The following is a 17,168-nucleotide window of genomic DNA, read 5'->3' as shown; positions in this document are numbered from 1 at the left end:
GTTGGAGCTGGTACTCTCCACTCTCTCTCCTGTGACAGTTTGATCTGGTGCTCTCCACTCTCTGTCCGTGACAGTTGGAACTAGTGTTCTCCACTCTCTCTGCTGTGACAGTTTGAACTGGTGCTCTCCACTCTGACTCCTGCGACAGTAGGAACTGGTGCTCTCCACTCTCCCGTCCTGTGATAGTTGGAGCTGGTGCTCTCCACTCTCTCTCCTGTGACAGTTTGAACTGGTGCTCTCCACTCTCTCTCCTGTGACAGTTGGAACTGGTGCTCTCCACTCTCACTCCTGCGACAGTTGGAACTGATGCTCTCTGCTCTCCCGTCCTGTGATAGTTGGAGCTGGTGCTCTCCACTCTCATTCCTGCGACAGTTGGAACTGATGCTCTGCGCTCTCCCATCCAGTGTCAGTTGGAACTGGTGATCTCCATTCTCTCTCCTGCGACAGTTGGAACTGGTGCTCTCCACTCTCCCGTCCTGTGACAGTTGGAGCTGGTGCTCTCCACTCTCTCTCCTGTGACAGTTTGAACTGCTGCTCTCCACTCTCTGTCCTGTGACAGTTGGAACTGGTGCTCTCCACTCTCCCGTCCTATGATATTGGAGCTGGTGCTCTCCACTCTCTCTCCTGTGACATTTTGAACTGGTGCTCTCCACTCTCTGTCCTGTGACAGTTTGAAATGGTGCTCTCCACTCTCTGTCCTGTGACAGTTGGAACTGGTGCTCTCCACTCTCTGTCCTGTGACAGTTTGAACTGATGCTCTCCACTCTCTGTCCTGTGACAGTTTGAAATGGTGCTCTCCACTCTCTGTCCTGTGACAGTTAGAACTGGGGCTCTCCACTCTCTGTCATGTGACAGTTTGAACTGGTGCTCTCCACTCTCTGTCCTGTGACAGTTTGAACTGGTGCTCTCCACTCTCTGTCCTGTGACAGATCGAACTGGTGCTTTCCACTCTCCTGTCCTGTGACAGTTGGAACTGTTGCTCTCCACTCTCTCTCCTGTGACAGTTGGAACTGGTGCTCTCCACTCTCTCTCCTGTGACAGTTTGAACTGGTGCTCTCCACTCTCTCTCCTGTGACAGTTTTGAACTGGTGCTCTCCACTCTCCCGTCCTGTGACAGTTGGAACTGGTGCTCTCCACTCTCCCGTCCTGTGACAGTTGGAACTGGTGCTCTCCACTCTACCGTCCTGTGACAGTTGGAACTGGTGCTCTCCACTCTCTCTGCTGTGACAGTTTTGAACTGGTGCTCTCCACTCTCCCGTCCTGTGACAGTTGGAACTGGTGGTCTCCACTCTCACTCCTGCGACAGTTGGAACTGATGCTCTGCGCTCTCCCGTCCTGCGACAGTTGGAACCGGTGCTCTCCATTCTCTCTCCTGCGAAAGTTGGAACTGGTGCTCTCCACTCTCCCATCCAGTGTCAGTTGGAACTGGTACTCTCCATTCTCTCTCCTGTGACAGTTGGAGCTGGTGCTCTCCACTCTCTCTCCTGTGACAGTTTGAACTGCTGCTCTCCACTCTCTGTCCTGTGACAGTTTGAACTGGTGCTCTCCACTCTCCCGTCCTATGATATTGGAGCTGGTGCTCTCCACTCTCTCTCCTGTGACATTTTGAACTGGTGCTCTCCACTCTCTGTCCTGTGACAGTTTGAAATGGTGCTCTCCACTCTCTGTCCTGTGACAGTTGGAACTGGTGCTCTCCACTCTCTGTCCTGTGACAGTGTGAACTGCTGCTCTCCACTCTCTGTCCTGTGACAGTTTGAAATGGTGCTCTCCACTCTCTGTCCTGTGACAGTTAGAACTGGTGCTCTCCACTCTCTCTCCTGTGACAGTCGAACTGGTGATCTCCAATCTCCCGTCCTGTGACAGTTGGAACTGGTGCTCTCCACTCTCTCTCCTGCGACAGTTGGAACTGGTGCTCTCCATTCTCTCTCCTGCGACAGTTGGAACTGGTGCTCTCCACTCTCCCGTCCTGTGTCAGTTGAAACTGGTGCTCTCCATTCTCTCTCCTGCGACATTTGGAACTGGTGCTCTCCACTCTCCCTTCCTGTGATATTGGAGCTGGTGCTCTCCATTCTCTGTCCTGTGATAGTTTGAAATGGTGCTCTCCACTCTCTGTCCTGTGACAGTTGGAACTGGGGCTCTCCACTCTCTGTCCTGTGACAGTTTGAACTGGTGCTCTCCACTCTCTGTCCTGTGACAGTTTGAAATGGTGCTCTCCACTTTCTGTCCTGTGACAGTTGGAACTGGTGCTCTCCATTCTCTGTCCTGTGACAGTTTGAAATGGTGCTCTCCACTCTCTGTCCTGTGACAGTTGGAACTGGTGCTCTCCACTCTCTGTCCTGTGAGAGTTTGAACTGGTGCTCTCCACTCTCTGTCCTGTGACAGTTTGAAATGTTGCTCTCCACTCTCTGTCCTGTGACAGTTGGAACTGGTGCTTTCCACTCTGTCCTGTGACAGTTTGAAATGGTGCTCTCCACTCTCTGTCCTGTGACAGTTAGAACTGGTGCTTTCCGCTCTCTGTCCTGTGACAGTTTGAACTGGTGCTCTCCACTCTCTGTCCTGTGACAGTTTGAACTGGTGCTCTCCACTCTCTGTCCTGTGACAGTTAGAACTGGTGCTTTCCACTCTCTGTCCTGTGACAGTTGTAACTGGTGCTCTCCACTCTCTCTCCTGTGACAGTTTGAACTGGTGGTCTCCACTCTCTCTCCTGTGACAGTTGGAGCTGGTACTCTCCACTCTCTCTCCTGTGACAGTTGGAACTGGTGCTCTCCACTATCCCGTCCCGTGATAGTTTGAACTGGTGCTTTCCACTCTCTGTCCTGTGACAGTTTGAAATGGTGCTCTCCACTCTCTGTCCTGTGACAGTTAGAACTGGTGCTCTCCACTCTCTGTCATGTGACAGTTTGAACTGGTGCTCTCCACTCTCTGTCCTGTGACAGTTAGAACTGGTGCTTTCCACTCTCTGTCCTGTGAAAGTTGGAACTGATGCTCTCCACTCTCTGTCCTGTGACAGTTGGAACTGGTGCTCTCCACTCTCTCTCCTGTGACAGTTGGAACTGTTGCTCTCGACTCTCTGTCCTGTGACAGTTAGAACTGGTACTCTCCACTCTCTGTCCTGTGACAGTTTGAACTGGTGCTCTCCAATCTCTGTCCTGTGACAGTTTGAACTGGTGCTCTCCACTCTCTGTCCTGTGACAGTTCGAACTGGTGCTTTCCACTCTCCTGTCCTGTGACAGTTGGAACTGGTGCTCTCCACTCTCTCTCCTGTGACAGTTGGAACTGGTGCTCTCCACTCTCTCTCCTGTGACAGTTTGAACTGGTGCTCTCCACTCTCTCTCCTGTGACAGTTTTGAACTGGTGCTCTCCACTCTCCCGTCCTGTGACAGTTGGAACTGGTGCTCTCCACTCTCCCATCCTGTGACAGTTGGAACTGGTGCTCTCCACTCTCCCGTCCTGTGACAGTTGGAACTGGTGGTCTCCACTCTCTGTCCTGTGACAGCTGGAACAGGTGCTCTCCACTCTCTCTGCTGTGACAGTTTTGAACTGGTGCTCTCCACTCTCCCGTCCTGTGACAGTTGGAACTGGTGCTCTCCACTCTCTGTCCTGTGACAGTTTGAACTGGTGCTTTCCACTCTCTGTCCCGTGTCAGTTGGAACTGGTGCTCTCGACTCTCTGTCCTGACAGTGGGAACTAGTGCTCTCCACTCTCCCGTCCTGTGTCAGTTGGAACTGGTTCTGTCCATTCTCTCTCCTGCGACAGTTAGAACTGTTGCTCTCCACTCTCCCGTCCTGTGATAGTTGGAGCTGGTGCTCTCCACTCTCTCTCCTGTGACAGTTTGAACTGGTGCTCTCCATTCTCTGTCCTGTGACAGTTTGAAATGGTGCTCTCCACTCTCTGTCCTGTGACAGTTGGAACTGGTGCTCTCCACTCTCTGTTCTGTGACAGTTTGAACTGGTGCTCTCCACTCTCTGTCCTGTGACAGTTTGAAATGGTGCTCTCCACTCTCTGTCCTGTGACAGTTGGAACTGGTGCTTTCCACTCTCTGTCCTGTGACAGTTTGAAATGGTGCTCTCCACTCTCTGTCCTGTGACAGTTCGAACTGGTGCTTTCCACTCTCTGTCCTGTGACAGTTTGAAATGGTGCTCTCCACTTTCTGTCCTGTGACAGTTGGAACTGGTGCTCTCCATTCTCTGTCCTGTGACAGTTTGAAATGGTGCTCTCCACTCTCTGTCCTGTGACAGTTGGAACTGGTGCTCTCCACTCTCTGTCCTGTGAGAGTTTGAACTGGTGCTCTCCACTCTCTGTCCTGTGACAGTTTGAAATGTTGCTCTCCACTCTCTGTCCTGTGACAGTTGGAACTGGTGCTTTCCACTCTGTCCTGTGACAGTTTGAAATGGTGCTCTCCACTCTCTGTCCTGTGACAGTTAGAACTGGTGCTTTCCGCTCTCTGTCCTGTGACAGTTTGAACTGGTGCTCTCCACTCTCTGTCCTGTGACAGTTTGAACTGGTGCTCTCCACTCTCTGTCCTGTGACAGTTAGAACTGGTGCTTTCCACTCTCTGTCCTGTGACAGTTGTAACTGGTGCTCTCCACTCTCTCTCCTGTGACAGTTTGAACTGGTGGTCTCCACTCTCTCTCCTGTGACAGTTGGAGCTGGTACTCTCCACTCTCTCTCCTGTGACAGTTGGAACTGGTGCTCTCCACTATCCCGTCCCGTGATAGTTTGAACTGGTGCTTTCCACTCTCTGTCCTGTGACAGTTGGAACTAGTGCTCTCCACTCTCTCTCCTGTGACAGTTTTGAACTGGTGCTCTCCACTCTCCCGTCCTGTGATAGTTGGAACTGGTGCTCTCCACTCTCCCATCCTGTGACAGTTGGAACTGGTGCTCTCCACTCTCCCGTCCTGTGACAGTTGGAACTGGTGCTCTCCACTCTCTCTGGTGTGACAGTTTTGAACTGGTGCTCTCCACTCTCCCGTCCTGTGACAGTTGCAACTGGTGCTCTCCACTCTCCCGTCCTGTGACAGTTGGAACTGGTGCTCTCCACTCTCTGTCCTGTGACAGTTTGAACTGGTGCTCTCCACTCTCTGTCCTGTGACAGTTGGAACTGGTGCTCTCCACTCTCTGTCCTGACAGTTGGAACTGGTGCTCTCCACTGTCTCTCCTGTGACAGTTTTGAACTGGTGCTCTCCACTCTCTGTCCTGTGACAGTTGGAACTGGTGCTCTCCACTCTCTCTCCTGTGACAGTTGGAACTAGTGCTCTCCACTCTCCCATCCTGTGACAGTTGGAACTGGTGCTCTCCACTCTCTCTCCTGTGACAGCTGGAACTGGTGCTCTCCACTCTCTGTCCTGTGACAGTTTGAACTGGTGCTTTCCACTCTCTGTCCTGTGATAGTTGGAGCTGGTGCTTTCCACTCTCAATCCTGACAGTTGGAACAGGTGCTCTCCGCTCTCTGTCCAGTGACAGTTTGAACTGGTGCTCTCCACTCTCTGTCCTGTGTCAGTTGGAACTGGTGCTCTCCACTCTCTCTCCTGCGACAGTTGGAACTGGAGCTCTCCACTCTCTCTCCTGCGACAGTTGAAACTTGTGCTCTCCACTCTCCTGTCCTGTGACAGTTCGAACTGGTGCTTTACACTCTCCCGTCCTGTGACAGTTGGAACTGGTGCTCACCATTCTCTCTCCTGCGACAGTTGGAACTGGTGCTCTCCACTCTCCCGTCCTGTGATAGTTAGAGCTGGTGCTCTCCACTCTCTCTCCTGTGACAGTTGGAACTGGTGCTCTCCACTCTCCCGTCCTGTGACAGTTTTGATCTGGTGCTCTCCACTCTCCCGTCCTGTGACAGTTGGAACTGGTGCTCTCCACTCTCCCGTCCTGTGACAGTTGGAACTGGTGCTCTCCACTCTCCCGTCCTGTGACAGTTGGAACTGGTGCTCTCCACTCTCTCTGCTGTGACAGTTCTGAACTGGTGCTCTCCACTCTCCCGTCCTGTGACAGTTGGAACTGGTGCTCTCCACTCTCCCGTCCTGTGACAGTTGGAACTGGTGCTCTCCACTGTCTGTCCTGTGACAGTTTGAACTGGTGCTTTCCACTCTCTGTCCTGACAGTTGGAACTGGTGCTCTCCACTCTCTGTCCTGTGACAGTTGGAACTGGTGCTCTCCACTCTCTGTCCTGTGACAGTTTGAACTGGTGCTCTCCACTCTCTCTCCTGTGACAATTTGAACTGGTGCTTTCCACTCTCTGTCCTGTGACAGTTGGAACTGATGCTCTCCAATCTCTGTCCTGTGACAGTTGGAACTGGTGCTCTCCACTCTCCCGTCCTGTGACAGTTTGAACTGGTGCTCTCCACTCTCTGTCCTGTGACAGTTGGAACTAGTGCTCTCCACTCTCCCGTCCTGTGACAGTTAGAACTGGTGCTCTCCACTCTCTCGCCTGTGACAGCTGGAAATGGTGCTCTCCACTCTCTGTCCTGTGACAGTTTGAACTGGTGCTTTCCACTCTCTGTCCTGTGACAGTTGGAGCTGGTGCTCTCCACTCTCTGTCCTGTGACAGTTTGAACTGGTGCTTTCCACTTTCTGTCCTGTGACAGTTGGAACTGGTGCTCTCCACTCTCTGTCCTGTGACAGTTTGAACTGGTGCTCTCCACTCTCTGTCCTGTGTCAGTTGGAACTGGTGCTCTCCACTCTCTCTCCTGCGAAAGTTGGAACTGGTGCTCTCCACTCTCTCTCCTGCGACAGCTGAAACTTGTGCTCTCCACTCTCCCGTCCTGTGACAGTTCGAACTGGTGCTCTCCACTCTCCCGTCCTGTGACAGTTGGAACTGGTGCTCTCCACTCTCCCGTCCTGTGATAGTTGGAGCTGGTGCTCTCCACTCTCTCTCCTGTGACATTTGGAACTGGTGCTCTCCACTCTCCCGTCCTGTGACAGTTGGAACTGGTGCTCTCCACTCTGTTGCCTGTGACAGTTGGAACTGGTGCTCTCCACTCTCTGTCCTGTGACAGTTGGAACTGATGCTCTCCACTCTCTGTCCTGTGACAGTTAGAACTGATGCTCTCCACTCTCTGTCCTGTGACAGTTAGAACTGATGCTCTCCACTCTCCTGTCCTGTGACAGTTGGAACTGGTGGTCTCCACTGTCTGTCCTGCGACAGTTGGAACAGGTGCTCTCCACTCTCTGTCCTGTGACAGTTGGAACTGGTGGTCTCCACTGTCTGTCCTGCGACAGTTGGAACAGGTGCTCTCCACTCTCCCGTCCTGTGACAGTTGCAACTGGTGCTCTCCACTCTCCCGTCCTGTGACAGTTGGAACTGGTGCTCTCCACTCTCTGTCCTGTGACAGTTTGAACTGGTGCTCTCCACTCTCTGTCCTGTGACAGTTGGAACTGGTGCTCTCCACTCTCTGTCCTGACAGTTGGAACTGGTGCTCTCCACTGTCTCTCCTGTGACAGTTTTGAACTGGTGCTCTCCACTCTCTGTCCTGTGACAGTTGGAACTGGTGCTCTCCACTCTCTCTCCTGTGACAGTTGGAACTAGTGCTCTCCACTCTCCCATCCTGTGACAGTTGGAACTGGTGCTCTCCACTCTCTCTCCTGTGACAGCTGGAACTGGTGCTCTCCACTCTCTGTCCTGTGACAGTTTGAACTGGTGCTTTCCACTCTCTGTCCTGTGACAGTTGGAGCTGGTGCTTTCCACTTTCAATCCTGACAGTTGGAACAGGTGCTCTCCGCTCTCTGTCCAGTGACAGTTTGAACTGGTGCTCTCCACTCTCTGTCCTGTGTCAGTTGGAACTGGTGCTCTCCACTCTCTCTCCTGCGACAGTTGGAACTGGAGCTCTCCACTCTCTCTCCTGCGACAGTTGAAACTTGTGCTCTCCACTCTCCTGTCCTGTGACAGTTCGAACTGGTGCTTTACACTCTCCCGTCCTGTGACAGTTGGAACTGGTGCTCACCATTCTCTCTCCTGCGACAGTTGGAACTGGTGCTCTCCACTCTCCCGTCCTGTGATAGTTAGAGCTGGTGCTCTCCACTCTCTCTCCTGTGACAGTTGGAACTGGTGCTCTCCACTCTCCCGTCCTGTGACAGTTTTGATCTGGTGCTCTCCACTCTCCCGTCCTGTGACAGTTGGAACTGGTGCTCTCCACTCTCCCGTCCTGTGACAGTTGGAACTGGTGCTCTCCACTCTCCCGTCCTGTGACAGTTGGAACTGGTGCTCTCCACTCTCTCTGCTGTGACAGTTTTGAACTGGTGCTCTCCACTCTCCCGTCCTGTGACAGTTGGAACTGGTGCTCTCCACTCTCCCGTCCTGTGACAGTTGGAACTGGTGCTCTCCACTGTCTGTCCTGTGACAGTTTGAACTGGTGCTTTCCACTCTCTGTCCTGACAGTTGGAACTGGTGCTCTCCACTCTCTCTCCTGTGACAGTTTTGAACTGGTGCTCTCCAATCTCTGTCCTGTGTCAGTTGGAACTGGTGCTCTCCACTCTCTCTCCTGTGACAGTTGGAACTGGTGCTCTCCACTCTCCCGTCCTGTGACAGTTGGAACTGGTGCTCTCCGCTCTCTCTCCTTTGACAGTTGTAACTGGTGCTCTCCACTCTCTCTCCTGTGACAGTTAGAACTGGTGCTCTCCACTCTCTGTCCTGTGACAGTTGGAACTGGTGCTCTCCACTCTCTGTCCTGTGACAGTTTGAACTGGTGCTCTCCACTCTCTCTCCTGTGACAATTTGAACTGGTGCTTTCCACTCTCTGTCCTGTGACAGTTGGAACTGATGCTCTCCAATCTCTGTACTGTGACAGTTGGAACTGGTGCTCTCCACTCTCCCGTCCTGTGACAGTTTGAACTGGTGCTCTCCACTCTCTGTCCTGTGACAGTTGGAACTAGTGCTCTCCACTCTCCCGTCCTGTGACAGTTAGAACTGGTGCTCTCCACTCTCTCGCCTGTGACAGCTGGAAATGGTGCTCTCCACTCTCTGTCCTGTGACAGTTTGAACTGGTGCTTTCCACTCTCTGTCCTGTGACAGTTGGAGCTGGTGCTCTCCACTCTCTGTCCTGTGACAGTTTGAACTGGTGCTTTCCACTTTCTGTCCTGTGACAGTTGGAACTGGTGCTCTCCACTCTCTGTCCTGTGACAGTTTGAACTGGTGCTCTCCACTCTCTGTCCTGTGTCAGTTGGAACTGGTGCTCTCCACTCTCTCTCCTGCGAAAGTTGGAACTGGTGCTCTCCACTCTCTCTCCTGCGACAGCTGAAACTTGTGCTCTCCACTCTCCCGTCCTGTGACAGTTCGAACTGGTGCTCTCCACTCTCCCGTCCTGTGACAGTTGGAACTGGTGCTCACCATTCTCTCTCCTGTGACAGTTGGAACTGGTGCTCTCCACTCTCCCGTCCTGTGATAGTTAGAGCTGGTGCTCTCCACTCTCTCTCCTGTGACAGTTGGAACTGGTGCTCTCCACTCTCCCGTCCTGTGACAGTTTTGATCTGGTGCTCTCCACTCTCTCTCCTGCGACAGTTGGAACTGGAGCTCTCCACTCTCTCTCCTGCGACAGTTGAAACTTGTGCTCTCCACTCTCCTGTCCTGTGACAGTTCGAACTGGTGCTTTACACTCTCCCGTCCTGTGACAGTTGGAACTGGTGCTCACCATTCTCTCTCCTGCGACAGTTGGAACTGGTGCTCTCCACTCTCCCGTCCTGTGATAGTTAGAGCTGGTGCTCTCCACTCTCTCTCCTGTGACAGTTGGAACTGGTGCTCTCCACTCTCTCTCCTGCGAAAGTTGGAACTGGTGCTCTCCACTCTCTCTCCTGCGACAGCTGAAACTTGTGCTCTCCACTCTCCCGTCCTGTGACAGTTCGAACTGGTGCTCTCCACTCTCCCGTCCTGTGACAGTTGGAACTGGTGCTCACCATTCTCTCTCCTGTGACAGTTGGAACTGGTGCTCTCCACTCTCCCGTCCTGTGATAGTTAGAGCTGGTGCTCTCCACTCTCTCTCCTGTGACAGTTTGAACTGGTGCTCTCCACTCTCTGTCCTGTGTCAGTTGGAACTGGTGCTCTCCACTCTCTCTCCTGCGACAGTTGGAACTGGAGCTCTCCACTCTCTCTCCTGCGACAGTTGAAACTTGTGCTCTCCACTCTCCTGTCCTGTGACAGTTCGAACTGGTGCTTTACACTCTCCCGTCCTGTGACAGTTGGAACTGGTGCTCACCATTCTCTCTCCTGCGACAGTTGGAACTGGTGCTCTCCACTCTCCCGTCCTGTGATAGTTAGAGCTGGTGCTCTCCACTCTCTCTCCTGTGACAGTTGGAACTGGTGCTCTCCACTCTCCCGTCCTGTGACAGTTTTGATCTGGTGCTCTCCACTCTCCCGTCCTGTGACAGTTGGAACTGGTGCTCTCCACTCTCCCGTCCTGTGACAGTTGGAACTGGTGCTCTCCACTCTCCCGTCCTGTGACAGTTGGAACTGGTGCTCTCCACTCTCTCTGCTGTGACAGTTTTGAACTGGTGCTCTCCACTCTCCCGTCCTGTGACAGTTGGAACTGGTGCTCTCCACTCTCCCGTCCTGTGACAGTTGGAACTGGTGCTCTCCACTATCTGTCCTGTGACAGTTTGAACTGGTGCTTTCCACTCTCTGTCCTGACAGTTGGAACTGGTGCTCTCCACTCTCTCTCCTGTGACAGTTTTGAACTGGTGCTCTCCAATCTCTGTCCTGTGTCAGTTGGAACTGGTGCTCTCCACTCTCTCTCCTGTGACAGTTGGAACTGGTGCTCTCCACTCTCCCGTCCTGTGACAGTTGGAACTGGTGCTCTCCGCTCTCTCTCCTTTGACAGTTGTAACTGGTGCTCTCCACTCTCTCTCCTGTGACAGTTAGAACTGGTGCTCTCCACTCTCTGTCCTGTGACAGTTGGAACTGGTGCTCTCCACTCTCTGTCCTGTGACAGTTTGAACTGGTGCTCTCCACTCTCTCTCCTGTGACAATTTGAACTGGTGCTTTCCACTCTCTGTCCTGTGACAGTTGGAACTGATGCTCTCCAATCTCTGTCCTGTGACAGTTGGAACTGGTGCTCTCCACTCTCCCGTCCTGTGACAGATTGAACTGGTGCTCTCCACTCTCTGTCCTGTGACAGTTGGAACTAGTGCTCTCCACTCTCCCGTCCTGTGACAGTTAGAACTGGTGCTCTCCACTCTCTCGCCTGTGACAGCTGGAAATGGTGCTCTCCACTCTCTGTCCTGTGACAGTTTGAACTGGTGCTTTCCACTCTCTGTCCTGTGACAGTTGGAGCTGGTGCTCTCCACTCTCTGTCCTGTGACAGTTTGAACTGGTGCTTTCCACTTTCTGTCCTGTGACAGTTGGAACTGGTGCTCTCCACTCTCTGTCCTGTGACAGTTTGAACTGGTGCTCTCCACTCTCTGTCCTGTGTCAGTTGGAACTGGTGCTCTCCACTCTCTCTCCTGCGAAAGTTGGAACTGGTGCTCTCCACTCTCTCTCCTGCGACAGCTGAAACTTGTGCTCTCCACTCTCCCGTCCTGTGACAGTTCGAACTGGTGCTCTCCACTCTCCCGTCCTGTGACAGTTGGAACTGGTGCTCACCATTCTCTCTCCTGTGACAGTTGGAACTGGTGCTCTCCACTCTCCCGTCCTGTGATAGTTGGAGCTGGTGCTCTCCACTCTCTCTCCTGTGACATTTGGAACTGGTGCTCCCCACTCTCCCGTCCTGTGACAGTTGGAACTGGTGCTCTCCACTCTGTTGCCTGTGACAGTTGGAACTGGTGCTCTCCACTCTCTGTCCTGTGATAGTTGGAACTGGTGCTCTCCACTCTCTGTCCTGTGACAGTTAGAACTGATGCTCTCCAATCTCTGTCCTGTGAGAGTTAGAACTGATGCTCTCCACTCTCCTGTCCTGTGACAGTTGGAACTGGTGGTCTCCACTGTCTGTCCTGCGACAGTTGGAACAGGTGCTCTCCACTCTCTGTCCTGTGACAGTTGGAACTGGTGGTCTCCACTGTCTGTCCTGCGACAGTTGGAACAGGTGCTCTCCACTCTCTGTCCTGTGACAGTTGGAACTGTTGCTCTCCACTCTCCCGGCCTGTGACAGTTGGAACTGGTGCTATCCACTCTCTGTCCTGTGACAGTTTGAACTGGTGCTTTCCACTCTCTGTCCTGTGAAAGTTGGAACTGATGCTCTCCACTCTCTGTCCTGTGTCATTTGGAACTGGTGCTCTCCACTCTCCCGTCCTGTGACAGTTTGAACTGGTGCTCTCCACTCTCTGTCCTGTGACAGTTGGAAGTAGTGCTCTCCACTCTCCCATCCTGTGACAGTTGGAACTGGTGCTCTCCACTCTCTCTCCTGTGACAGCTGGAAATGGTGCTCTCCACTCTCTGTCCTGTGACAGTTTGAACTGGTGCTTTCCACTCTCTGTCCTGTAACAGTTGGAGCTGGTGCTCTCCACTCTCTGTCCTGTGACAGTTTGAACTGGTGCTTTCCACTCTCTGTCCTGTGACAGTTGGAACTGGTGCTCTCCACTCTCTGTCCTGTGACAGTTAGAACTGATGCTCTCCACACTCCTGTCCTGTGACAGTTTGAACTGGTGCTCTCCAATCTCTGTCCTGTGACAGTTGGAACTAGTGCTCTCCACTCTATCTCCTGTGACAGTTTTGAACTGGTGCTCTCCACTCTCCCGTCCTGTGACAGTTGGAACTGGTGCTCTCCACTCTCCCGTCCTGTGACAGTTGGAACTGGTGCTCTCCACTGTCTGTCTTGTGACAGTTTGAACTGGTGATTTCCACTCTCTGTCCTGACAGTTGGAACTGGTGCTCTCCACTCTCTCTCCTGTGACAGTTTTGAACTGGTGCTCTCCACTCTCTGTCCTGTGTCAGTTGGAACTGGTGCTCTCCACTCTCTCTCCTGTGACAGTTGGAACTGGTGCTCTCCACTCTCCCGTCCTGTGACAGTTGGAACTGGTGCTCTCCGCTCTCTCTCCTTTGACAGTTGTAACTGGTGCTCTCCACTCTCTCTCCTGTGACAGTTAGAACTGGTGCTCTCCACTCTCTGTCCTGTGACAGTTGGAACTGGTGGTCTCCACTCTCTCTCCTGTGACAGTTGGAACTGTTGCTCTCCACTCTCTCTCCTGTGACAGTATGAACTGGTGCTTTCCACTCTCTGTCCTGTGTCAGTTGGAACTGATGATCTCCACTCTGCTGTCCTGTGACAGTTGGAAATGGTGGTCTCCACTCTCTGTCCTGCGACAGTTGGAAAAGGTGCTCTCCACTCTCTGTCCTGTGACAGTTTGAACTGGTGCTCTCCACTCTCTGTCCTGTGACAGTTGGAACTGGTGCTCTCCACTCTCTGTCCTGTGAGAGTTTGAACTGGTGCTCTCCACTCTCTCTCCTGTGACAGTTTGAACTGGTGCTTTCCACTCTCTATCCTGTGACAGTTGGAACTGATGCTCTCCAATCTCTGTCCTGTGACAGTTGGAACTGGTGCTCTCCACTCTCCCGTCCTGTGACAGTTGGAACTGGTGCTCTCCACTCTCTGTCCTGTGACAGTTGGAACTAGTGCTCTCCACTCTCCCGTCCTGTGACAGTTAGAACTGGTGCTCTCCACTCTCTCGCCTGTGACAGCTGGAAATAGTGCTCTCCACTCTCTGTCCTGTGACAGTTTGAACTTGTGCTTTCCACTCTCTGTCCTGTGACAGTTGGAGCTGGTGCTCTCCACTCTCTGTCCTGTGACAGTTTGAACTGGTGCTTTCCACTTTCTGTCCTGTGACAGTTGGAACTGGTGCTCTCCACTCTCTGTCCTGTGACAGTTTGAACTGGTGCTCTCCACTCTCTGTCCTGTGTCAGTCGGAACTGGTGCTCTCCACTCTCTCTCCTGCGAAAGTTGGAACTGGCGCTCTCCACTCTCTCTCCTGCGACAGCTGAAACTTGTGCTCTCCACTCTCCCGTCCTGTGACAGTTCGAACTGGTGCTCTCCACTCTCCCGTCCTGTGACAGTTGGAACTTGTGCTCACCATTCTCTCTCCTGTGACAGTTGGAACTGGTGCTCTCCACTCTCCCGTCCTGTGATAGTTGGAGCTGGTGCTCTCCACTCATCTCCTGTGACATTTGGAACTGGTGCTCCCCACTCTCCCGTCCTGTGACAGTTGGAACTGGTGCTCTCCACTCTGTGTCCTGTGACAGTTGGAACTGGTGCTCTCCACTCTCTGTCCTGTGACAGTTGGAACTGGTGCTCTCCACTCTCTGTCCTGTGACAGTTAGAACTGATGCTCTCCACTCTCTGTCCTGTGAGAGTTAGAACTGATGCTCTCCACTCTCCTGTCCTGTGACAGTTGGAACTGGTGGTCTCCACTGTCTGTCCTGCGACAGTTGGAACAAGTGCTCTCCACTCTCTGTCCTGTGACAGTTGGAACTGTTGGTCTCCACTGTCTGTCCTGCGACAGTTGGAACAGGTGCTCTCCACTCTCTGTCCTGTGACAGTTGGAACTGTTGCTCTCCACTCTCCCGGGCTGTGACAGTTGGAACTGGTGCTATCCACTCTCTGTCCTGTGACAGTTTGAACTGGTGCTTTCCACTCTCTGTCCTGTGACAGTTTGAACTGGTGCTTTCCACTCTCTATCCTGTGACAGTTGGAACTGATGCTCTCCAATCTCTGTCCTGTGACAGTTGGAACTGGTGCTCTCCACTCTCCCGTTCTGTGACAGTTTGAACAGGTGCTCTCCACTCTCTGTCCTGTGACAGTTGGAACTAGTGCTCTCCACTCTCCCGTCCTGTGACAGTTAGAACTGGTGCTCTCCACTCTCTCGCATGTGACAGCTGGAAATAGTGCTCTCCACTCTCTGTCCTGTGACAGTTTGAACTGGTGCTTTCCACTCTCTGTCCTGTGACAGTTGGAGCTGGTGCTCTCCACTCTCTGTCCTGTGACAGTTTGAACTGGTGCTTTCCACTTTCTGTCCTGTGACAGTTGGAACTGGTGCTCTCCACTCTCTGTCCTGTGACAGTTTGAACTGGTGCTCTCCACTCTCTGTCCTGTGTCAGTCGGAACTGGTGCTCTCCACTCTCTCTCCTGCGAAAGTTGGAACTGGCGCTCTCCACTCTCTCTCCTGCGACAGCTGAAACTTGTGCTCTCCACTCTCCCGTCCTGTGACATTTCGAACTGGTGCTCTCCACTCTCCCGTCCTGTGACAGTTGGAACTGGTGCTCACCATTCTCTCTCCTGTGACAGTTGGAACTGGTGCTCTCCACTCTCCCGTCCTGATAGTTGGAGCTGGTGCACTCCACTCTCTCTCCTGTGACATTTGGAACTGGTGCTCCCCACTCTCCCGTCCTGTGACAGTTGGAACTGGTGCTCTCCACTCTGTGTCCTGTGACAGTTGGAACTGGTGCTCCCCACTCTCTGTCCTGTGACAGTTGGAACTGGTGCTCTCCACTCTCTGTCCTGTGACAGTTAGAACTGATGCTCTCCACTCTCTGTCCTGTGAGAGTTAGAACTGATGCTCTCCACTCTCCTGTCCTGTGACAGTTGGAACTGGTGGTCTCCACTGTCTGTCCTGCGACAGTTGGAACAGGTGCTCTCCACTCTCTGTCCTGTGACAGTTGGAACTGGTGCTCTCCACTCTCTGTCCTGTGACAGTTGGAAGTAGTGCTCTCCACTCTCCCATCCTGTGACAGTTGGAACTGGTGCTCTCCACTCTCTCTCCTGTGACAGCTGGAAATGGTGCTCTCCACTCTCTGTCCTGTGACAGTTTGAACTGGTGCTTTCCACTCTCTGTCCTGTGACAGTTGGAGCTGGTGCTCTCCACTCTCTGTCCTGTGACAGTTTGAACTGGTGCTTTCCACTCTCTGTCCTGTGACAGTTGGAACTGGTGCTCTCCACTCTCTGTCCTGTGACAGTTAGAACTGATGCTCTCCACACTCCTGTCCTGTGACAGTTTGAACTGGTGCTCTCCAATCTCTGTCCTGTGACAGTTGGAACTAGTGCTCTCCACTCTATCTCCTGTGACAGTTTTGAACTGGTGCTCTCCACTCTCCCGTCCTGTGACAGTTGGAACTGGTGCTCTCCACTCTCCCGTCCTGACAGTTGGAACTGGTGCTCTCCAATCTCCCGTCCTGTGACAGTTGGAACTGGTGCTCTCCACTCTCTCTGGTGTGACAGTTTTGACCTGGTGCTCTCCACTCTCCCGTCCTGTGACAGTTGCAACTGGTGCTCTCCCCTCTCCCATCCTGTGACAGTTGGAACTGGTGCTCTCCACTCTCTGTCCTGTGACAGTTTGAACTTGTGCTCTCCACTCTCTGTCCTGTGACAGTTGGAACTGGTGCTCTCCACTCTCTGTCCTGACAGTTGGAACTGGTGCTCTCCACTCTCTCTCCTGTGACAGTTTTGAACTGGTGCTCTCCACTCTCTGTCCTGTGTCAGTTGGAACTGGTGCTCTCCACTCTCTCCTGTGACAGTTGGAACTGTTGTTCTCCACTCTCTCTCCTGTGACAGTTGGAACGAGTGCTCTCCACTCTCCTATCCTGTAACAGTTGGAACTGGTGCTCTCCACTCTCTCTCCTGTGACAGCTGAAAATGGTGCGTTCCTCTCTCTGTCCTGTGACAGTTGGAGCTGGTGCTCTCAACTCTCAGTCCTGACAGTTGGAACAGGTGCTCTCCGCTCTCTGTCCAGTGACTGTTTGAACTGGTGCTCTCCACTCTCTGTCCTGTGTCAGTTGGAACTGGTGCTCTCCACTCTCTCTCCTGCGACAGTTGGAACTGGTGCTCTCCACTCTCCCGTCCTGTGATAGTTGGAGCTGGTGCTCTCCACTCTCTCTCCTGTGACAGTTGGAACTGGTGCTCTCCACTATCCCGTCCTGTGACAGTTTTGAACTGGTGCTCTCCACTCTCCCGTCCTGTAACAGTTGGAACTGTTGCTCTCCACTCTCCCGTCCTGTGACAGTTGGAACTGGTGCTCACCACTCTCCCGTCCTGTGACAGTTAGAACTAGTGCTCTCCACTCTCCCGTCCTGTGACAATTGGAACTGGTGCTCTCCACTCTCTCTGCTGTGACAGTTTTGAACTGGTGCTCTCCACTCTCCCATCCTGTGACACTTGGAACTGGTGCTCTCCACTCTCCCGTCCTGTGACAGTTGGAACTGGTGCTCTCCACTGTCTGTCCTGTGACAGTTTGAATTGGTGCTTTCCACTCTCTGTCCTGAC

Source organism: Pristiophorus japonicus, chromosome 17, assembly GCF_044704955.1.
Source record: "Pristiophorus japonicus isolate sPriJap1 chromosome 17, sPriJap1.hap1, whole genome shotgun sequence".
NCBI lineage: Eukaryota > Metazoa > Chordata > Chondrichthyes > Pristiophoridae > Pristiophorus > Pristiophorus japonicus.
The sequence above is the reverse complement of the archived record's forward strand: the minus strand, read 5'-3'. Positions refer to the sequence as shown.